Below are 18,874 nucleotides of genomic sequence, written 5' to 3' on the forward strand. Positions count from 1 at the left end.
GTTGTGAAGCTCAAAAGCCGTTTTAAGTCCAATTAGAACAAAGAGAGCGTAAGTGTCTTAAACATCACCCTCTTAACCAAGCTGCCTTCAGCTATTGGTGATAGTCTAATCCCTGGGTGTAATAGAATTTGGGACAGACAACATGAGGATTTGGCTAATCCCCCATTAAGGACCTCGGTAATCCTCTTGAAAATCCTTGTATACACACCAGGTTAAATACTGTAGTAACAGCAAAGGTCAAGGGGATTAACCTCACAGAAACTGATCTGGTGGTGTTTCCAAAAAAAAAAAAAAAAGAAAGAAAGAAAAAAAATGGGGTTAGTTCAAAAATATTTCTTGGCTTTGGTGTATATTTCAAAACACTTGCTGATGTTGGCCATTAAATAATTTCACTGCATATTACATATAAGTTTTGTCTGTCACAGTATTGCACTTGAATTATGTACAAAATCAAAGAGATAAAATGCCACTGTTGCCAAATTAGATTTTCCATTACATTACATTAAAAGAAGACTATGGTTCAACAAAACAAAATACGAACAGCAATGCACTTTATTTAGGAATAATTTGCATAATTACATTTTAATGTTTCTCTTTTTCTGGTTAATGAGCAAGTTTTTCTTCTCATAATCTTCTATCATTGCATAATCATATTATTATGATTATTATTATTTTCTAATTCCCGTAATGTAATTCCCTGTGTGATAGTAAAGTCCAACTGAATTCCTCTGTGGATGGAAAATGTATATATGCTCCATATGCTCTGTGGCTACTGATGTCAAGGCAGAGTGATTAGGTGGAAGTGGAGTTTATGTAAGCAATGGTGAGCGCAAATCAGCCCCAGATCTCCCCACAAGATGCTCACACTCACCGAGCTCACAGCACTTTACACGGAGCATTGAGATATGTGATATTAAGTAGACGGCCGTAAAACCTTGTCGGGACCCATGTGGTTGACTACAAGTAATAGAGAACAGTCAAATATATATTCAAGTTTTCAATGAAAGCCTGTTGAAAGTGTAATGATGTTAAAGTGCTGTCAGGGGAGCCCCAGCCTGATGTTTTATTGGCTGTTTATTTTATTGGAGGACTAGCCATGAATCTAGGTAGCCTTCAGTGATATTGCCACAGTGAGGTTGAGCCACTCAGTCTGCATGAGAGATTTTATTAGCCAAACATTTGTTTCTCTGTACTAAAAACACCCAGGACTATGTCTTTCCAGCTCAGTGGTGAAAATAGCGAACAGATGTGTGTTCAGTCTTTAGCATGTTCCTGAAATTGTGTTTTTATTATGTTTTATTTACAGTAAGATGCAAAATTTTACTTCTATACTAAAAAAATATAGGCCTCTACTTTTTCTGTATTTGTTGTGAAGCTGTTTATGATGAGGAAATGAGTAAAATAAAACAAGCAGTTAAGTTTAGCACACCAAACACTCGCTGTACATACTGAGTGTAATTAATTCTTATGGAATAACTGTACTGAAGCCCAAAAGAACCTGAGTTAATATCATAGCCAACATGAATTTCTGCTCGCACGGAAAGCTGCATGATTGTTTACGAGTGTTTCAAAACCCCGGGGATAAAATAATCATTTTTCCCACAATACAGAATGCTCAGTTCCATAAATGTGGATGGGATGTTGGGCAATTTCTGTTTCATTTTCTCAGCTCACTAACTGTTGGCTACACTGCAATATGTGATAACTACTCCAGTAATATTTGGTCTATGGGACTAAATCCATTACAATAAGCATTTGCATAATACAGCGGTGTCGTTGAACAAATGAGGAATTTGTAATGATCCAATCTGTGTGGGACAGAGTGAACACTGCAAGTAAATATGTAATGATTTCCACATGGCTGCACATCTGACGAGAGGAACAAAAGCCCTAACTGTGTCTTACGAATGACCCTGATCATGCAGTTGCCTGTCTGGTCAGCACGACACATATCAATGACCTCACTACTACTGGCAGGAAGTGCTGTAAATTAGGTAAACATCAGGTGTGCATCTTATGAGACCAGTCCTTGGCAGATCAGTGCAGCACACGTAATCAGTAGAGTAAATACTTACTGGCTGTTTGTGCAAACTGACAGGCCGGTGACTGATGTGGTTGCAAGAGAGTGGGCTGAGTGGATGGCACAGATCGGCCCGGTGAGGTCAGAAAGCAAAGCTCTTGCTGCATTTGGCCCAGCTGATCTCCAATTAAACAGGGCACTGACATCACACAACAGAGCAGACCATGTGAGCCACCTCTGGATCACTCGCCAAGACATGTCACACACACCCTCTTAGCTTTCACCACAAGCCCATTATGGAAAAAACTCGCACACACAAGCAGCACAGCAGAGATGGTTGCACCTAATTTTGTCTTTATTTTCAGACAAAGCCACTGGAATCACTGTGGAGGTTCATCTCAGGAGTCATCTGCTCTGATGTTGGGTACATGATCTAGTTTCTGTGCAGCTCTGTACCGCTCAGGCGGCCCCTGTGGGGAGGGAGTAGAGAAACCCTTTTAAAGGCTTCCTTGGCTATCACATTTCTGGCCTCAAAATATGGAGCCCCCAGTCAATATATCTATGACTATTATCTATCAATTAATACATCTGTCTCTATTGTAGGGGTCCGCTGCCCTGCTAGCGGCCTGACCAGGCAGTGAACTCTTGCATTCCTAAAAAACACGGTCATCCAGCCTCTGTAATTTGTCATGTTAGAAGTTGACAGTAAAAGGTCATCCACTCCCATCGCTGGAGGCAAGAAAAAGCACCAGGATGAAAGTGTACGTTCAGAGTATGGCTATTGCTGGGCTCTCCTATTTGTATAAGACTGAGAAGACACACACACAGCTTTATCTAATCTAGGCCACCTATCTGTCTTACATACGTCACAGACTATCTGACAGCAGAAACACCAGCAGCTCCATTAAAAAGCACTCCAGCGCCTAATAACCGACCTATTATATGCCTTAAACTTAATTGTCTAATAAGGAAATGTTTGTGAAGTGCATGTGACAGCATTTACAACATGTGGAGAATGATGCTCCTCTGTGCTTCAAGTCACACTGTGTCTTCCAAAACATATTTACTTCTGTTTTTGCGTTTAAACCTAATATGTGCAGATTCTAGACAAAAAATTGTACAAGATATGAAATATTTTTCTTCTGAGAGTAGTCTGAGTTGAAGAAGAGACTATGTCACACAACCCATAGTGTTCATATTCACTGTAAATATCATGACAGATCAGTAAGCTAACACCACCTTCCAGCAGCTGTATATTTTATGTTGCAGTATAGTTGCACATTTAGTTTCGAAGCCGACAAGCTATCCATTAAATCTGGCCACCTCTGACTCCACTCCAAAGAGAGGGCAGGTCTGCCAACAGCTCATCCATCATGCACAATATCAATTGATTTCCAAACATAAACAGAGCATCTTTGATATAAGGGACAGCTGGATCAGAAGGGGCACGGCAAAGGAAACACACTTATAGGCGTCGCGAGCGAATAGTCCAGCTCCTGTCTGCTGCCCTTGCTCCCTGAGACTGGCATGATTTAGCCAGGTCGCTCACTTCCTGCAGTTATTTTACTTTCAGACACAACACCATCAAAACCTATGGAGCCATGACACTGTGGTTTGACTCCTCCACTTCATTTATTGCCAAGTCTGGATGACTGTTCACCCCCGTGGTAAAATTTTGAACTTTAAATACAAATCTGAGGTACATGATTTTATAATTCAAAATACTTTACTTTGTATTCCACTACATTTATCTTACTGCTATAGTTAAAAATAAAAAAATGAAAATCTCTCTGCAACTAATGGATATTTTCTATTATTGATTCATTTATTGACTCATCTCTGTATTTGTACTTATTTTTTTGTCTAACCAAAAGTCTACAACCCAAAGATATTAAGTTTAAAATAATATAAAACAGAGAAAAACAGCCACACCTCACACTGGCAAAACTGGCTTCTTGTTAAAATTAATTTATATACAGTAATAAAAACTAGCTCCAACCTGACCACCTACAACATTAAAACTGTGCTTACATGTATATGTATCAATACTAATATTCAAATAATATAATTTAAGCAATAATATAAGACAGTGACTGGGGCAATCTGCATAATGGGTACTTTTACTTTTGATACTGTTTACTTTGTACTGTAATGTAATTTTACTTGTAATGAAATATTTGTGAAGTGTATATTACTACTGTTACTCAAGTAAAATAAATAATACTTCTCCTACCACTGATTAACCCATTACCGTCATTTGCAGGGCACCCACAAAACAGCACACCTAAGTATATTGCTAATGGCATGGAGGTTAAAAAGGGTGCATGTTACAGACACTATAAAAGATATAGAGTAGGGCATTATGTATGTATGAGGGGATCAGTGTGTGCGACGTGAGCACTCAGGAGCTGCAGCTGTCCCATCACAAGCCACTGAGGAAGATGTGGAGAAACAGACAGGTCTGTGAGCATCTTTTAACATCAGAACAATTCATAGCACTGATACCTTTAATTCACAAAAGCAGCAAATAAAACCAAGCCAGTTTGTTACTGCAGGAGAGTTACTGTACATGTGAGTAAAGCTTTCACTTAAACTGTTGATAATTATAGTATTATTTTCATGGTCAGCATTTGTAGTTTCATACTGTACTTTGGCCATTACCTCCATCAATCTGCAGCTCAACATCCAATGCCCATATCTTTCAATTATGAAATATGTTAATGTTTTATTAATTATTCATTGATAATCCTCTTGAACATGATATGGAGCAATTCCGTTCAGCTACATTGAAATATTATCAATTATCGTGTTTTAATTTTTACCCAAGTGGCTCCCCTATCTCCACTTACATTACCCTCCTCTGCTCTTCCATGCAGCATTAGAGAAGCGTCATTAGTGAGGACCAGTGGGAAGGCTGCCCATACTGGAGCAAATGGAAGTCGTAAAGCAGCACTACTCATCGCATGGACATTACACATTGACCCTCCCAATCCCTCAGCCACTGCAATTGGCTGATAGTGTGCACCAATGACACGGTAAACCACGGGCTTTTCAAACTCAATTTAGTCCGGCATTAATTATTTCTCTAAGTATTCTATGTCCCCGTTAATACTGAGATTCATAAATGTATAAGGTTAGGGGAGAGCATGTTGTGGTACACTTACCAATGTGATGATACAATTCCCATTTGATGGTCGCTACCTAATTAAGACTAGCGAGCTGTGTACTGCAAGACTCATATATCTTTGTTATATCAGACAAATGCTCCCCTTGGTTCATGACCAGAGCAAGTTCAGAGTTTTTTGTTGACTGAAACTTCCATTCCACAAGTTTCATTTAAAATTCACTAGATATTGTATAAGGGACTACCATACCTCCATGTCTATCTACATCTCCATATGCTGGACAAAAATGAATTACCTGTGGTGCTAAATTGAATTTGTTGCAGCACAGCCTTAAATCCACAGAATGTTTGGTGCCATAAGTGGATTAATATCTCTCTGTGATGTAAAAATATTCAATACAACTAGTGGATTGCTGAGTTTCAGCAAAATTCTGCACTGCTGATGCACTTAAGTTTTGTCATCTAAGGTGAGAAGAGTTCAGATTTTCTGCCCGAGGGCCCTGTTGTTCATTTGAACCCTTAGCCTTTGGTCCTGGGTTCAGAGGTGCAGACTCTGCCCCATCTCAGACATGCACAGACTGTCCTGTATGCAAATGAGCAGACCACATGCATGATTTAGCTTACTGCCATACTTGCAGAATGATTAAATTGGTAGGTAGGTTATAGGTTTAATATGCAATATGGTTTAAAACACTTTTCATTGTGGTAAGCCTGTTTGGGAGAATACTTGGCACATGGTTAGAATGAGCCTTAGCTGGTCCTAAACACATACCAGTCACTGCAAAGCTGCTGTTATTTATAGCATAATCCAGCTGGTTCCTTTTACATGACCCTTTTTGGAGTGGTTGAACTTGTTGACACAGTGTGTGTGACGACTCAAGAAGATTTGAGTTCATTCAGCTCTAGTTGTCTAGTCACAGATACAAGCAGATGACATTGTACACAAAGACAACTTCCACCTAAGCCTCACAGGCTAGACTGAATAAATTACAGTGCCTCTTTGCTCCTAAAGATCCTCAGTAGACAGGGGGTAATGTTGCATCAGGATCTGATGTAATCCACCCAGCAAGTGTGTGTTAGGACACATTTACCTATGTAGGTCAAACACTGACCGTGGAAGCAAGAGATGTAATTGACTGCAGCTATGTGTTTGTTATATGTGATTGTGCAGCAAATGCTTACTGATTATGTGGTTTAATATACAGTTTTTTTTAATGTATGTGAATCAGTGTTCATCTTATGATGTGAAGAAAAAGAGAAAATATGACATCAAAGCAAATCTAATAGAATATAAAAACATTAATTTGCTCCAACTGTTGTATTTGTCAGATGGTTAAACTAACGAGTCCTTTCTGATCTGAAGGCAACATCATTTGTTTGTGCCCTCCAAAACTGTTACAGATGACTATATAAATCTGTTCCATGGTGGGAAAATTTTGGTTAGGTTTAGTCACAAACTGGCTTGTTAAGGTTAGGGAAAGATTATGGTTCGGGTTAAGATAACTTCTTTGTTATGGTTAGTAAAACATCTTGCTGCAGGTTAAAATAACAATCATGGTCATGGTTGAGAAACCAACTATTTGCAAGAAAGGGGAAATGAACAGCAGTCCCACATTTTGTTGACCTGACAATTCACCATACCTCACTTTCTGGCTACAATTGATTGTAACACTATAAATGTCTGAATGTTTCAGACATTATCCCCATGTTTAATCAAATCATCTCGACACCCTATCTGTGATGAACTTTGTCTTCTGATGTGGTCGGACAACATGTCGTATAAACCAGTTGGTTTAAAGCATACTTCTACTCTAACCAAAACAATCACTGTTTCTCTCCATCAATAGCGCTCTGCTTCTGGATTAAAATGCTAAATGCTGGAATGGAATCTTTTTACCTCCAGTATATGGGGGGAGGAAACAATTCAAATAAGGTACAAAAGAAATGTTGAATCCCTTTCCTTCTGTAGTCTGTGGGGATCCTGTTCTGCAATAATGGTGTAGGGCTTGTGACATTCAGTGCTGATAGAGGACATCATTTCACAGGAGACCTCACAGAGCAGCTAGACCAGGAAGAATGTGGCCACATGGACTTGGGCTGAATTGTCAACATTTCCCTGTTGACTAGCCAGCTAAGCAAGTTCTACGACGCAGGCTGATTTTTACATTCAGGAGGCAACAGACACCACACACACACACACATACCTCCCAAAAAAGGCACTAAAGCCAAAACTAAAGTGAGTACACAGAGCCTCCTGAGTGCCTCGTCTGAGAGAGAGAGGACAAAGGTGAGGACTGGCTGTAATAAAGCCGTATGCCCGCTGTTAAGAAATGAAATGTAAAGCCATCACCGTGATCCATCTTCATTAAACAATTTCCCCTCTCCCTTGCTTGCGAGGGTATCAGTTTCAAGAGGTCAGGTGCTATTTCTCCTCCTCTTGGGTGTCGGCATGTGTTTAAATATACTGTAGAGCGCAGCACCAGTGCAGTGCAGTGAAGCAGAGGAATGGGAGGCCATTGGTCCCGTGCCGATTGGCTGCCATTCAAGGTTACTCTTGGAGGGTTTCCCATCACCCCCCTCTAAGTGATACATTGCAATCTGACAAATGCAAACTGTGACATTTAGGAAAGCACTGGGAGAATAACTACTGTTGTGTTGTTAATATGGGCTCCTCACTGCCAAACTAGATTGTTGGGCAGGCAGCTCTACAAGCCTCATGTCCATTACCCAGCCAGACCATTTCATAATTGAACTGCATGTACTTTTCTCATTTTTTTCCCCAATACGTTGCCCTAAAGTTTTTTTTATTGTTTTATGACAGAGAAATTAGCTATTGGAGAAATGCAATTTAGAACTACAGTAAAACATTAAAAAGACAAAATAGAAATGCTACACTGTGCAGATACTGCATTAAACTGTAATTCCACATCAACAAATGGCTTTAACATTCATAAATGCAACAGATTATTTGTTTGCAAAGTTCACGGTCTGCTTATAATTCAGAGAGCGTGTGGTGAGTGTGAAAACTAGATTAATTAGGAACATCTAAACAGAGCATATAGATGAAAGTACTTCTTTATAGGTAAACAAAAGTGTGTGTGCAAAGATCAGATGTTGTTTTGACAAAGTAATTACATGATTTATGCTCTTTTTTTTGATCGAAGTCAGGGATGGCCTCTCTATTTTTGCTGATTCACAGGGAAAATACACCACGACAGATCAGATGAATTGCCTTTTTCTCAAAGTCGTGTTTGTCTAAATAAGAACTCTGTGATCAATCTTCAGTCTTTCAGTTAAGTTTATTGTCGTGACTGGCTCCTCGTCGTCTGAGTAATCGCTAGGCGTTTTCAGATAGCTGATTACCTCCTCACTCCGGGGCAAATCTGTTATAATTTGAGTAAGCAGGTGCACATCTCACTGCCTTGTGCAGCCAAAATAAACATTGAAGGTAAGACCTGTAAATTCCTTGAAATCTCTGTGTAATTCTGTATACAGACATTTGTCAAGACAAAAAATATATGGCAGCAAAACCATACTGTATTATGCTGAAGAAATTACAGAAAGCTGGAGGACTCAGGGGAGAAATTCCTCTCTCTGTTCCCAAATGCACTGAGCTGTTCCCCATGTATGGTTGCAAGGCATACATTAATTATACTGCACAGAGGAATTGCTCCACTGCCATTGTCACCGAATTACTGCCTTTCACTACAGATCGGCTTCCTCTTCTTTAATGTGCCATTTAATGCAGTTTCTCCTAATCCAGTTCATAGATAGAGGTGAATGGAAATGGTGCTGTGTGTGTTTTATGCAAATTGCAAGACGAGGTGATTAATTTATAATGGGTTTCAGTGCAATTGAAGGCAGCGGGAACTGATCAAGGGCAAGGACATTATAGAATGGTACAGGCTGCATAGGGGTGGCTCTGCTTGTTCTGCACTGTACCACAGCATGACAGTATCTCATTACATCTAGACAAAACACCTCCCCCATTGATAATGAGCATTTTTCATGAGGAGGGACCGTTTTCGTCTCTTGTTGTATTTTCCTGTTCTGGGCCGCACATCATTCTTCATCTAGCTAAATCAGGTATTGATCCAGCACTATATCTCATATTCATGCACTATAATATGTTCTGTACTGTGCAAGCAATGTGCCTGAGCCACTTGGAGATGCTCTTGTTTTCTATGGATGCTACATACCAACTGCAATGCATCTCCATCCGCAATTAAATAACAATAGTCTTTACATGGGCTAACTAAAATGTGTTTCATACTGACGTTGGCAAACTCTCTGAAAATAAACCAAACACTCAGGCACATAAACTAACATTGTTTTCTCTTAGAGTCTGCTGCTTGCTCTCTCACACGCATGCAGCCACCACTGTTAATGGAATTGCATAGACTGCTGGGTATAATTTCCTTGCCTGGGGAAATATAACTGGAAAACTCTGTTTATATGTCTGATGCCATTCACTGATGATTGCGAACTGTTGAGCAGGCCTGGATAGATTCAGCAGTGTCTGCTGTGATTTTAGCTTCTCTCTAATGGCTTTTTAGAAGCATTTTTTGCCCTATTGTTGGTATTATCTGTCTAATCTTTTAATTCATAATTCCACAAGAGAAGATACAGACTCTGATGCTACAGTTAGTAATTCTCCCTTGCAGTCAGTCGACCATGAGATCCAGTATGTTAGAATTTAGATTAAAATAGCTTTATGATTGCTGTTACATTTATTATTATTATTATTTATGGCAATTTCAAAGCTTAAAGCAGAGGAGAAGAGGAGTCCGCTTGTCCAACCCAGTGCCATTAAAACAGGATTATTTTAACATAACCTGTGGTCTGTTGGTTATCTCTCCCTGCTGCTTCTCATGAGTTCATGATATTAAATATTTACCAGGACTTCAATTACAGTGAGATGGTGGCATTTCCACAAGCGTAACTTCAAGCAGTGTAACTTGGCTGCTCCTTGAAAAGATATGTCAGCCAGCAAGTAACCACCACTGTACGTTTCTCATTTTTGCCGCAATACTGGAATGGCCTGCTGTTTTTCACACATCTGCAAAGGCCAATGCAGAAGTGCTACATTTTAAAATCATGATATGATACATTCCACCATCCTCCCTGGTTGATGTTTTGAGGAAACGTGTGTCATATACTTTTTACTGAAGAGAGCAACAGCCCAAGAGGCTTAGCAGAGAGACACAAAGCAGCAGTGGCACCGTTCATACCTTCAGGTGACAGAGTGCTGATGATTATAGCAAGGACAATGCCCTGCATGTGTCAAACAATTGGCAAATAATTTATGTCATTTTTTCCACTGTTATTTCCGTGGAGGGCACTAACTGTGTTGCCAATATCAAACCTCCTGCAGAGGAGAGGCGAAAAAAAGGGGACGTGCTACAAAAGACTGATGGAGGCAGAGAGGAAGAGGGAGCAAGAGGAGTGGATTGGGGGAGGGGAATAAGTGCCAGGCTCAGCTTTTTCCTGACTGAAGATGCACAGCCATCTGTGAGGAGACAAACACATGTATGGCCATCATTTGTCCAACATCTTACGTGATGTGAAGGCTTTTCACTCGCCATGCCAACCTGTGTGGCAGATGATGTATGTGTTTCTTCAGTCCCGTGATTACTAGCATGGAGCTGCAGAGCAATGCTCTTCACCTCATCAGTTCCACAGGCTGCGCTCCAAGGTGGGTGAGGGATTCGCTGCAAGATGGCTTCTGACACACAGCACAACCAAGGCGTACCAGCATGAATATTATACAGTGCATTTCACCACAGCCACCCACTGTGAACAGATCAATCGAGGTGGATGAGGTGAATTAGAATTTTAATAGAGTGCCTAGGTGCAGTAATTAAAAAGAATGATTATATTTTCCCTAAATGTATGAAAAAGTGGATGGTCCATTGGGGTGGTGCTTGCTGCTTTGGTGTTACATATACTGTACAATGCCTATTTGTTTCTCTTATGTGCTTTGAAGGAAATGTTTCAGTAACACTGGAACTACAACATGTAATGTCTCTGTATTCTTTTCTGTCCTCATCGTAATTTTCCTCCCTGTAGTGGTGGTTAATGTTTCTTTTTATATCTAATAATGTTCCGAAAAATAATGTTTTGTTTATCTACCATGCAAAGCAGCTAACCTGGATGTACATAACATTTTTGCCCAGTCCTCTGCCAGCCATTAATCACTGCCAGGATTTAAGCAAGTATTATTAAGTTTCACTTAATTTGGAAAATTAAGCCCATTGCTCCTTTTGGTCTATAATTATCTTTCATGGCTGCTAGGTGATGCATAACAAGTTTATATAGTATATGAATGATACGGCACAAAGGTAAAGCTAAATACAAAGATGAGGAGGATGGTGGCGAAGAAGCTGAGACAACAACAACAACATGGTGTAATCAGACAAGCTGAGAGACAAGCAGGCGATAATTGTTGTGGGAGCCACGGGAGCAATAGGCACTTTGAGAGAAAGGTAACAAACCAGCAAAACAATAGAGATGAATCACAGTGGAGGATCTGCTGCTACACTCTAGCTTCCACTGAGGCCCTATTAGACTCAGCTCACAAGCTTTATGTTTCAGCCACAGACTTCTGGTTACAGCTTTGAAAGCCCAGGCTTCAACTGTAACGTATATTCTAAATCAAATTCATGCTTTTGAAAGTTTTAGGTGATTGATTGATGCTTTTTCTATAGAAGAAACAAAATTGACCTTGACCCAATGTTATACTGTAACTTTTACTAACCCATTCTATTAGCTCTGTGGAGTAATTGAGCTCCAGTGATGAGACAATGCGACCTGACACTGACACTAACAGAACAGGACTTTTTCTAAGTTGACCAGCAGAACAGGAAGGATGTTATTGCTTTAAAGTTCACCACAAAATCCAGCCAAGTGAGCTTAGTCTCAGTTAGAGCACCATGGGCTGTCTGTCAACAAAAATATCTCCATTGTTCGTTGGCTTCATCCAGAGAGAGAGCAATGTTTTTGTAGGGTGACCTGGGCAACTATGCTGTGTCAACTGGTGTCAGGCTACAAGTGCAATATACCAGCTTGCCCGCAGGCTAAACCCCAAACGAGGGCCCCTTGTGTCCCAAACAACACAACCAAAGATAAGGTTCCAAGTCTCCTCCTTGACAAATATTTCTGGTTGAAAGGGCCAAAGGAGGTGACACAGCCACGGTGACTAGACAGGAAACCAGTCAGTCAGCCTTGGTTCTGTACGGCAGCAGCTCACAGTTGAAGTGGAGACCATGCAGAAAAATGGGTATCCAAAAAAAGATGCTTGAAGGAGTGGCTTTGTTGGCCGTTTCTAACACTAGGAGTACATCAGCTGAAATCATAATCCACTAATGTGCGACGACGGTCCAGATTTGTTCTTTTGTTCATTCGGGGCAGAAGTCGAGGGCTCTCCTCTAATGGGACCCTGCACCACAGAGGAAGCTTTGTCTCTCATCAAAGCAGAGGAAGTCTTCTGCTGCTGTAACTACATCGAGCCCCTTCAGAGCACATGTTACAGACAACCCAGCATCTTTCATGTTCCAGTTAAGGGGGAGAGGAACAAGTGAACAACTCAACCTTTAACCCTCGCATGACTTTTCAGAGCATGTGGTGATTTGTCTAAAGTTTTTGCCCTCAGAAACGATGACCAATCATTCACTGTCCAGGGCAGCTGACCATAATGAATTCTTTTACTTGAATTTGGAATTGGGTAGATTTTCAGAGGGTGTAATTAATTTCCCATGAACAATGCAAGTTCTTATTTTTTTGCCTTTCGGAAACAAACCAGGCCATCCAGTTCAGTGGTTCTCAAAATGGGACGCAGGAAAAACTCATTAGGTTTCCCCTCACCTCCCTCAGCCGTGGTTGAGCTACAGCAGGTTAAGTGTCACTCAGAAATTAGCGTTCTCCTGGTAGAGCAGTGGACGCCACATCAGCTGCTACCATTTTTGTAACTACATTAAACAAACCCTCTGAAGGCCTCAATGATGCATGCAATCTTAATTTTTATTACAGCAATTTATTATACACTCCCTGAGCTTATGACAGCCCCGACTGTCATTAACAGATTAATTATAATTTCCCCCTGCGCTCAGAGTTAAAGAGAAATGTGAACGCATACAGGCGCCCCTTAAAAACAATGAGAGTTGGGTAACCGCGTTTCATCATTCCAGTGGCTTTACCCTTCACCCTTCCTGAAAGTAAATGAAATGAAGGAACTGGGGGTCTCCTCCTGAGGTTCTCTAGTCCGCAGCCACTGTGCATGAGAAAATGCTCAGACACAACTGATGCACTTTAAAGGGAGAATCTCCACACAGTTCATCATTTGCCAAGAAACTCAGAGGACAGACATGAAAGCTGCCATTTGGTTTCATCTCATTTGAGTCAATGTCCAAAAAAACATGACAGCAGCATCAGTAGGGAGTGGAGATGTCATGCACAGTAATCCCAGTTTCCAAAATTTTCGGTTAGATTTTCAAGTAATTCATAACAACTGAGTGTTCTTCAGCAGCACAATTGAAATGTTGATTATTTGCAACCAAGGACACAAACCTGGCAACATGTCATTTCAACAAGTGACGACGCCACCGTAAAATATGAGGTCTATGTGATTTAAGCTGTAAATGATGAAATTTCTGTTGCATATTTCCATTCAGTAAATATAACCTGTAAACAATGATACTTCCAGTCTACTAATTTTGTTGAAAAGTATAATTTACATGATCGTGAGCCCAAGTCAGTCTGTAACAGAAATACATAGTCCATAGTCTATAAACTGCTTAACACGATGTCTGATGTCCATCTAGTTTACTTAAAAAGTGACGTAAAAGTTTAAAATAAAACAAACAATCAATTAAATTAAAACAATTAAAACAAGTATGTTGAGTTCCAGTTGGTTCAGCAGTACTAACAACTCTTTCACACTCCAGAGAATATCTCCAAGTAAGCTCTAAAATGTTCTTAGAGAAACAAATGCCTAAAAATACAGTCCATAAATGATTAAATGTGGGTTAAACACTTGAACTGCTGTGCTAATAATATCTACAACGTCTGACCAAACTGTAGACATAATGTGTGCATTTTACAAGCATATAAAGGTGCTGTGGACCATCTAGAAGCTACTGTGCAGTTATTCAGTGATGGTCTGTCACCTGCAAATTAAAGCAAGAACTCAAAGATATTGAGGTCAGGTTAAGTTTAGCTAATTTGTGTTAAAGGCTCTAAGGCAAGAACATTAAAAAGCTAGGAGGAAGGTAATAGCCCAATATTAGACAAAAGGTGGGGATTAAACTCATTAGATCACCCTTAATCATCCCTAATGACCCTCACCTGTAATGTGCAGCTCATAAAAGTTCTTCCATCTCAGAATTCATCATCTTGGGTTACATCGATGAATGTAAAACTATGGCTGAGAGTGTGTGAGTGTTGGTCCATAAACATCTGTAATTTGTCATGTAAAATAGCTGAATAGGTTATATGAAGAAATTAAAATCTTAAATATTATATAATGGTCACAGATAATACTGTCTGATTAAATTGTACAACAGGACTTGTCAAACACTGTTCTGTTTCTACAGTTGAATCGCTGCTTTAAATAAACTATATAGATATTTTCAGCATTTAGAAATGAGGCAACTTACTGGTAGGTATATATCTACTAGGGGTGTCAATGATTAATTGATTATTGATTAATCATAAACTAACTTCCATTAGTTCAAAAACTGGTGCCTGTAGTATGTACAGGCCAAGCTTCAATAATAACAAACTGTGTCAGTACAGGATGTAAAACATTTCATTTATCAGCCACACACGATCATGACAAGAGACTCTACACACCTGCTTGTGATTTTTTTCTGAAATGTCACAACCATAACAACATGATGCATTTTCCATCAAAAGCTATAAATCAGACACTTTTATCAACTGTCACTAACCCACACACTGAGACAAAAACAGTTCAGTCACTTCTGAAAACTATCCACTACCTACGGCCAGATCACTAGATACTAACGTGTGAATGCACTCTCAGCTAACACAGAGGTTTTCTGTCTTGAACGTTTTCTACACATTATTTTAGTGATCCTCACAATAACCTCCTCACAAACTGTCAGTCTTTGTTTTGTTTTCTACACCCTGCATGTATGAACATCTCCCAGTGAAGTTCCCCAGAAACCTGCTTAACTGCTGGTATCCATAGCAACAGCACCTGCCACAGTTTCTGCTTGCTAAGGTTTAAGATGACTCTTAAGGTGCATTTATATACATATGAAGCAAAGTTAAAGGCACACCTGCTCACCACGTTATTACTGACTGGGTGCAAACAGATAAAATTTTACTTAATGTGATGCAAACTAAGGTGAGGAACAGACTATGAGAGTTGTTAGATTAAACAAATTAACACTATGAGCAAAAAAAATTGTGCTTTTCCTGAGGCTGTAGGAATCCAAGTCATGACATTAGAGATACAATTGGAAAAAGGAGAGAGTCTGGAGGAAATAACAGAGTGAACTCAAGTATGGTGAGTTCTCGCCTTTCACGTACAACACTGCCACTCTGCACAAAGTTACACACCATCAGCGCATGTTGCAAGATAGCTACAACTAACACCTGTGCAGTCATAAATTGGCCGAATGGGGTGAATAATAATTATAGCAAACCTTTACTAATGAAACAGTACTAGCAACGGGTTAAAATGGCTAAAAAAATTAATTACAGTCTCTATTTTGACCATGCTGAGTGCTCATAGTAAAACTCAGTTTTACATGGAGTGATATCCTGATGATAACAGACACCATGGAGGAAATGTGTGTCCCCTGCTCTGCCTTATTTCATCATTTTATTTCATCATATCACATCATTGTACACATAAAATATTTCAGAGACCTTTTTTGGTTGATGTCTAACACGTTACTGTTGCTTGATAAATCTGGTATATCTGCAGTCACAACAGAGACAAAAGTTAAAGCCTTACCGCACAACGGACAGGTTAACTGGAAGTAACTGCTGCTGTTCCTGAAGTAGGAAACCTTAGTCCACGAGTGAGCAGCGGGGCACGGCTGGTTCAGACATGTCTGTGATAACAGGCCGAAAGAAGAAGACGTTCTTTAGACAGTAGAGATTACGAGGTAGGAAAGAGAACATTAGAACACAGGGGTAATGGAAATCATAGATATGAATGAAACCAAATGACTACCTGTGCTGCAAAGCTGGTAAATTTTTTTAGGTTTTGTTTTTGTTTGTCTCTTTTTTGTATGCTAACAAATTAACTGTCATTTAATTTTGTTAAAAGCACAAAGCTCTTATCTGTTAATAGTAAGTGCCATAATGAAGTTTATTTATCAAGAATGTGCGCAGTAAATCTCAGGAATACCGTTATGTTTTTCAGATAAACGAAATGCTCATAGAGAGATTACATTGCATCACAGAAGCTAGTGGAACTAGCTAGCCTGAAGCTAAAGTCAAGACACTGGCTCTCTATTAAATTAGTCCCTACCAGTCTGTCCCAGGATACTTAATACATAAATGTTGCTTTACTCTTGATCTGTGACCCTTTGTTATACATTTGAGGCAACAAGAGTGGTTTAAGTCTGGGAGAGAACACATACAGTATTTTTCGACATACATAATTCATTAATTCCACAATACAACAGTCCTAAAAACCAAACATCCTTTTATTTCAAAAGATTAATTAAATACAGCCAGCAGTATTTTCAAAAGGTATTGATTAAGCCCTTATACATTTGAACTTGCTTTAGCATTTGTTGCAGCTGGATATCATGAACAATGTATGGAGCACTGTGTGAGTAATGCCACAAAGCACAATGTTTCATTCATGAGCTGCAAGACACAATAGTACAGAGAGCCACATTTAATTAAAATTTAATTAAGACAAATGATCTGAGAGAGCATACCATCTCTTAGGTTGCTTTCCCACATCACGTGACAACCAGCTGGACATCACCGATGAGGAGACACATGAGAGAGAGGGAGGAAATGCTGCCGACCAGCTATAATGAATAACAATAAATTTGTCAGTTTCTCACTGAGTTGCACACAAAGACAAAACAGCAAAAACACGGGTGGTTGTAATAGTAATGTGAGGCAACAACCCACTAGCAGGTGGTGTGATTAATGATGGGAATGAGAAAAGGTTAGCAACATGTCATTAATGAGACCACAGTACACAGGCAAACTATGTTTTTGTTCCCAGTTTCTATATACTTTAGTCATATCTTTACATTGCTCATCAATAGCCTGAACCACATGAGAGTGACATTGAAAATGCCAATAACAATAAAAGTTTCTAGACACTTTGTGGCAATGGCAACAAGCTGCAAATCTGACATACTGACATATCATTACCTTATAAAGTTAATATGGTGAACTTGTTAGTACACAGGTAATTATTTACACATCCAGATACAAAGCAACATAAGTGTAGCCCACCCACTCAATTCTAATTTTGATACAGGTTTGTCATGTACACACCTTTTTACCTGATATTATTTCGCATTACAGAGGAATTGGTGACAGATGCTAAAATGTAAAATTCAGAGATGTACAGTTATAAACTTCAGTACATGACGCTGACTAAGGTGCAGAGAGACCAAGCCAGCTTTTTACAACAAAGAGGAATAAAGGAGAGAGGAAGTGTTAGGTATTATCTGTAGAGCTGTGCTATAATTGACATCACGCAATCCCAAGATGCAACAGTCAAAATCAAAACACCGCCATATTGGAATATTGGAAGGAAAGCATGCTGTTAAAATTACATAGGTATACCATTGCTAACAACTAACTTGCTTCTTTGACTACTGCATTTATAAAAGTGTACATGGTTAATAGATGCTGTGCCCCAGGATACTAGAATAGTTGGGGAGAGCATTTTATTGAATTCTCAAAGTCACTGGAAGATGACTACAATTATTGCCATAAAACACGATAGACGTGAGCAGAAGAAATTGGAGCAATGGGGACCCACACAATGGATTCCCCTTATGTAGAGATCACGTCATATCAGGGACAGAATCCAACGCTTCCTAACCTTATTATCTTGTTTATTTTATTGCCCGCTCCGGCTGTGTCTGTACTTGTAAAAAGCAAACCAGGAGCATTGTAAGAATACAATAATGATTAATCTATCAAAGTTTGCAATATGTCGTTCAATTTCCGCAGATTTAAAGTGTGACGTGAACTCTGACGCCCTGAAATCGGCGCCTACGCGATTCGAAATCTGGGTTCTCACCGCTGGATGCCACTAAATCCTTCTGCGTGTTGCTACCTGAGGCAGGCTATCAACAAAATTCACAAACTCCACCTAGAATTTCCTGTCTAATAACCATAAATGTCCCCATTATCACAGTTTTCAGGATCCATACTCACCCAGAAGCTTGGATGAAAAACGTGCTTCCCACTTGGACGCGCTTAGTCTGTTCCCCGGTCAAGCGAGGGTGATAGCTAATTAGCCTAAAACAGTCCATACATGGTTATGGTGTTTGACCTAATTTAGAAACAGTACTGACTTAAAACCGCTCCAAACACAAGTCCCTCTGTCATTTTAGCAGGATACACACACTTATAAACCACCGACTATTACCTTTTGTGAAATACAGTAATTTAACAGAGTTTAATTAACTTACAACAGCAGCTAGCATTTCATCTGTTTGTTTAGTCCCACCCCTCTAACAATCCGGTAGGGTACAACGTTCGTCTCCGCT

General features: G+C 39.7%; 1 long non-coding RNA gene across 1 annotated transcript; it reads right to left on the reverse strand.

Moving 5' to 3' along the window:
* Positions 1-2,361: 2,361 nt before the first annotated feature.
* LOC108882978 (uncharacterized) lies at positions 2,362-17,164 on the reverse strand. The gene is made up of 3 exons (XR_001960857.2): positions 17,069-17,164; positions 16,129-16,228; positions 2,362-2,490 (listed from the first exon to the last, which is right to left on the reverse strand). It is a non-coding gene; the product is annotated as an uncharacterized LOC108882978 (long non-coding RNA).
* Between the last annotated feature and the right edge of the window lie 1,710 nt (positions 17,165-18,874).

This window comes from Lates calcarifer, linkage group LG1, assembly GCF_001640805.2.
Source record: "Lates calcarifer isolate ASB-BC8 linkage group LG1, TLL_Latcal_v3, whole genome shotgun sequence".
In the NCBI taxonomy this organism is placed as follows: Eukaryota; Metazoa; Chordata; class Actinopteri; family Centropomidae; genus Lates; species Lates calcarifer.